Here is a 5,906-nt window from a genome sequence, read left to right on the forward strand (position 1 = left end):
GGGGGGAGCTTATTTCTTGCACTATCTGTTTCACAAATCAAATTAATATTAATTTTGTGATGCGAGTATTTCATTACAGAATACAGAAATAACTTACCTTTTGAGACTAAACCAGTTTGCCCACAATCCGCTATCCACCAAGTTATGATAAACTCAACAGTAAAACTCTGAAACAAAGAATAAAAGAAAAAAACCCAGTAAGCTTGAGCTTCAAAAGTGGCTCTTATGGAAGAGTTCTTGAGAAGATGCAACTTCAGCGCTTTGTGCATCGTTCGTAAGGCTGGGCTCAACCAAAGGTTTAGACTTGCTATGTCACCACTTTAAAAAGAGTATTCTGCTATCCATTTGCATTGACAGAGATGTTGGTTTTGGTTCTAAAGAAGATATATTTGGATAGGGTAAGATAAATCTTTATTGTCCAGATCCCGGCCCAATAACTGTTAACAATAAAAGTGTTCATTAAGCTAGGTACATAACATATCTGAAATGATTATCTTTTCTAGTCGCGTGATCCTTATGTTGCTGGCTTCCTGCCATGCTTTAAAACTGTGAAATGCTCCGAGTGTACACCGGAGAGAGGCGCCGTGGAAATGTGATGTACTCCAAAACTATCGTGGACGAGATTACACGCAAGCACATTTTCAGTGAAAAGGAACCCAATAGCACAATAATGGCGATTTAATACAGAAGGGGGAAATCAAGAAACTCACATAGATCTAAAAGCAATAGAGGGAAGGGGGGGGGGTGAATAGGACTTTACTGTGACATCCTCCAACCTCCCACTATGAATTGTTTTTCTTTTGGCATATATGCCAACATGTGAAGGTAAAGTGAAATTCAGCGACATTGACCGGTTTTTGTATATTATTATGCGCTCTTTCTTTGCTTTGGTTCTAAATGTAGGTGTTTTTTAAAACCCCATCGATACAATTTAGATTATATAGCAGGCGAGCTTCAATCCTGCATGTCAGGGCCATCGTGACATGAGATGGATACCAAATCTCAACAAGAAAGACCGAGATACTCGACAACAGTTCTCCTCACATGGGAATCGAACTCGCCACAGACGCTGGAGGCAAAAAAAAGCCTTACCGATACACCTCAGACGCCGGGTTTCGTATGGGGGGGGGGGGCTAAGAAAGCAACCCTGAAATGGTTTAAACAAAAAGTACATCAAATATACCGGAAATTTAGATCCCTTTAAGTTAAAGAGGTCAGATTACTTTTATCTGGCTCATATAATAAATAATATGGTGAGAGTGCGTTTTCGTTAGTTTTAGTTGAAGCAGGACTTCTCAGGTTCATACTGAAAAGATATTATGTATCGTTACGACTGTTATTCTATCTCTGTGGGACAGTTGAGGTCTCACTGACATGAATTATGCACGAATTAAGTTATTCAGTACACATAACGTCATATGATATACAGTATCACAATTCAGGCAATATAAGCACACCACTAATAGATACCACACTATGAGGCCTTAGGATTTCTATGATTTAGAACGTGCAGTCAAGAATGATAGTGGTGTAGGAGAAACCGGTAGACTGGCTGTTCTTTCGTCTGTCTATATGTGTGCTTATCTGTAGTCACATTCAAATAATAATAAAAATAATAATAATAATAATAATAATAATAGTAGTAGTAGTAGTAGTAGTAGTAGTAGTAGTAGTAGTAGTAGTAGTAGGCCATTATAATAGCAATATTAATGATATTAATAACGATGATAATAATAACAATACCAATAGCAATAATAATTATTATTATTATCAAGATGATGATGATGATGATGATGATGATGAGGAGGAGGAGGAGGAGGAGGAGGAGGAGGAGGATGATGATGATGATGATGAGCTGTGTAAATTAAACAAATTTTAAACATGTTCTATTTGTATGTTATTTTGTCTGAAATTCAAACAAGACTCTCCATCCTACTCTGCTTTCCAATCAATGATGATGATGATGACGATGATGATAACAATAAATAATAATAATAATAACAATAACAATAATAATAATAATAATAATAATAATAATAATAATAATAATAATAATAATAATAATAATAATAATATAGTTGCATTATACAGCGCATATCCACGCCCTGCTCTTCTACAGCATGCTCTATGCGCTTTACAACCTTTATCTTGATATCATCTTCGGTGTTAAATTACGTTTGACGCACTAACATCGACAATTAATCCAATAACTAAATGCTGACGAAACAGAACGCCTTAACTCCCCACTTCACAATGATTCCATCAGGAATATGCAGTGGTAGATAAAGAGTTTATATAGAGTTTTATTTATAATCTTCTTTGGTGGTAGACGATCTCTAACTTTTGGGTGACGTCATAGCATGTAATTTCGCTTCGATAGTGTTGTATCTCGTACCACAAATAGTGGTAGGGAATTGGATCGATTTGTCATTGTTCTACGTCGTCTTTATGCAAAGTTGTTTCTATTTTCGGTCTCAAGTCGTTTCGAGTATAACAAATGGCTTGATCGATTCGCTTTTCTCGAATTGGAAAAACCATGCAGCATTTGAGAATGTGACTTTTAAGCTGCCCGACAGCTGTTAGACATCAATTGAAATTTGAGATGAACAATTAACTATTCTTCTGAACTTCGATTTCCATCCAACTACTGATCATTTGAAATTTGAGATAGAAAAAAAAAGAAAAAAAAAAGAGATCGCTTTGACTTTCTTTCTCCAGACGTCTGACGTCATCAACACTGAAAGCCCCCACGTACCGTCGGAAAAACCCAGGGAAATAACGAAAGAAAGAAGTCACTTAAATCTAAAAAAAACCTTTAACACCTCACAACTTATCAAACTAGCTGACATCGATCAGAACAGACAGAAGGAGGAGACAACTCGAGAATTCGGCAGACAAAAATTGACAGCGAAAGAAAATTATTTTAAAAATTATTATTACTATTATTCTGTATTTTGTAGGAAGGGAGAAGGGAAGGCTTGGAGTGGACTAAAATAAAACGAAGGAAAATTGAACCGGCTGAAGGACTAAAAATGCAGACTACTTCAGAGTGGCCACCAAGAGTGCTCCCGGCCCAAGAAAGAGAGATTCAGATTCAGATAGATAATTACAACAAGTTAAAAAAGAAGAAACAAATGATCGAAACAATTATTTTTAAAAAGGGGGGGGGGCGGTAAAAGAAGAGAAATGGTTGAGGGAGGGGGGAGAGAAAAGAATTTTTGGTAAACGAGGAAAGCGGTTTGATGACAGCTCGTGGGAAAGGAAGTGGCCACATCCGTTTGTCTGCTTGGCTATATTGGGGCACACTGACACGACAAGGGTCATTTAGTATAGAGAAAAAGCAAGACAGACAAGCGAATAAAACTGTGAATTTTAAAAAAATAACATGACGTAGCGATGGCGAGCTCAGGCCATCCAAGAACGTGGCGAACACACAGTGAGAAAATAAAACGTTTTTCCTTCATCCATAACACTCCCTGAAAGCCATATACTTGATCGCAGATCTCTGACGCCTGAGACAGTGTCATGCTTCTCCAAAATTCCCAACCAGAGGAAATCTCCCTGGGGGAGGGGGGGGGAGCTATTCTTATGCAAAAAAGAAGGTGTTGTTGTTGAGAGGCGTTTTTCTCGGCTCAGGTTTGCTCGGCTTTCGGGTGGAATTTGGAGTTTACTCTCACAACACTGATGCGTCTGCGTCTGCAAAAACCTAAAATAGAACGAGAATGTCAGTAAGATATCCTGTTGGACATCAATTGCTTTTCTGCAGCATTGTGCGAAGCAATGCCATGGGCTGGTATGGGTTTCGTTTTCGTTTTTACTTTTAAGAGAATGGTGCTCTTCGACACCGTAGCAGTCTTTTAGTATTAGGAAAGAACAAAATCAAGAAGAAACGACGTGGGGAGTAATAAAGTTGGACCTACCAATCACATCCTCATACCATCAGCTATGACAGACGTCTCCCAATTCAGTCAAATTTAGCATCTCTTATAATTTCTAATTTCGTAGCAGTCGATAAACCTTTTTTTTTCTCAGACAGCCTTTCAGACTTGATTTGTCTGCACAAAAGAGTGCAATCTACGAAAATCTAGGAAATTTGCTGTTTTATCAGTTTTTGGTTTCGAAGAAATCGCCCACTGTTGCGTCTATGGACGGCTGATTAATTTCGTCTTTTCGTTCTTTGTGGTTGAGCGAGCTTCATTTCACTCTGGTTATTTCTGTCGTTCAGAAATTTCATCTTTATGGGGAAGTATTTGAGCACCGCTAACGATATATTGCCAAAAAATAATTATTGCAAATCTTTTACGCCTCCTTCGACACAATCTAGATCGTTCAAAATGTGAGCTTTCAGGGTCGAGGTAAAGTGGGTCGAGATCATAATTTGAACATTCCTAAAACGAATCATCATGGACGCCTTAGTAGGATTTGAACAGGGAACATCCACAATGTCGTCCAACCTGATACCGACGACCTTTGAGGACTAAACTTCCAGTGTCGTCGGCATGGGATCGGCGAATGGTCCGAGGCACCACACCGCCCCCAACCCAGCCTCGCCCCTTTCCCCTTAGATTTATAGAGGGGGAAAATGCCTTTAAAGGGGCTTTCAGTTTGGTCTGAAAATATCAAAATACAAGGCACATAACATGACACTCGTTTAATAAGCCCCCAAAATAAAGGCCACTGATCCACCTTCAGCAAGGAAGGTATACTGCAAAAAGTTGAACGTTTGTTTCTTCTTTCAGAACAATTTACGAATATCAACTAACTCATCAAAATGTTCATTGAGCATAAACAATAAAATTCATTGAGAAATATAAGAGAGTAAATTTTCATTTTAAGTTTTAAACGAAGCTACTGACAAACACACCATTCCGGCAACGGACATATTATATTTTAGTGCGTTGAAACTCCGAGACAGACAGACAGAAGTACAGAAGCGCGCAGCATGCTCTATGCGCTTTACAACCTTTATTTTGATATCATCTTCGGTGTTAAATTACGTTTGACGCACTAACATCGCCAATTAATCCAATAACTAAATGCTGAGGAAGCAGAACGCCTTAACTCCCCACTTCACAATGATTCCATCAGGAATATGCAGTGGTAGATAAAGAGTTTATATAGAGTTTTATTTATAATCTTCTTTGGTGGTAGACGATCTCTAACTTTTGGGTGACGTCATAGCATGTAATTTCGCTTCGATAGTGTTGTATCTCGTACCACAAATAGTGTTAGGGAATTGGATCGATTTGTCATTGTTCTACGTCGTCTTTATGCAAAGTTGTTTCTATTTTCGGTCTCAAGTCGTTTCGAGTATAGCAAATGGCTTGATCGATTCGCTTTTCTCGAATTGGAAAAACCATGCAGCATTTGAGAATGTGACTTTTAAGCTGCCCGACAGCTGTTAGACATCAATTGAAATTTGAGATGAACAATTAACTATTCTTCTGAACTCCGATTTCCATCCAACTACTGATCATTTGAAATTTGAGATAGAAAAAAAAAAAAAAAAAAAGGGATCGCTTTGACTTTCTTTCTCCAGACTTCTGACGTCATCAACACTGAAAACCCCCAGGTACCGTCGGAAAAACCCAGGGAAATAACTAAAGAAAGAAGTCACTTAAATAAATAAAAAAAAACTTTAACACCTCACAACTTATCAAACTAGCTGACATCGATCAGAACAGACAGAAGGAGGAGACAACTCGAGAATTCGGCAGACAAAAATTGACAGCGAAAGAAAATTATTTTAAAAATTATTATTACTATTATTCTGTATTTTGTAGGAAGGGAGAAGGGAAGGCTTGGAGTGGACTAAAATAAAACGAAGGAAAATTGAACCGGCTGAAGGACTAAAAATGCAGACTACTTCAGAGTGGCCACCAAGAGTGCTCCCGGCCCAAGAAAGA

At 38.2% G+C, this 5,906-nt stretch overlaps 1 long non-coding RNA gene across 1 annotated transcript in view; it reads right to left on the reverse strand.

Annotated features, from left to right (window-relative positions):
* LOC118477506 overlaps positions 1-250 on the reverse strand; it is a 72,731-nt gene extending 72,481 nt beyond the window's left edge. The window contains exon 1 of the long non-coding RNA XR_004858423.1: positions 98-250. This is a non-coding gene — a long non-coding RNA (uncharacterized LOC118477506). The remainder of the gene's footprint in view (positions 1-97) is intronic.
* Positions 251-5,906: the final 5,656 nt, after the last annotated feature.

Source organism: Aplysia californica, unplaced genomic scaffold (genome assembly GCF_000002075.1).
Source record: "Aplysia californica isolate F4 #8 unplaced genomic scaffold, AplCal3.0 scaffold00115, whole genome shotgun sequence".
Classification (NCBI taxonomy): Eukaryota; Metazoa; Mollusca; class Gastropoda; order Aplysiida; family Aplysiidae; genus Aplysia; species Aplysia californica.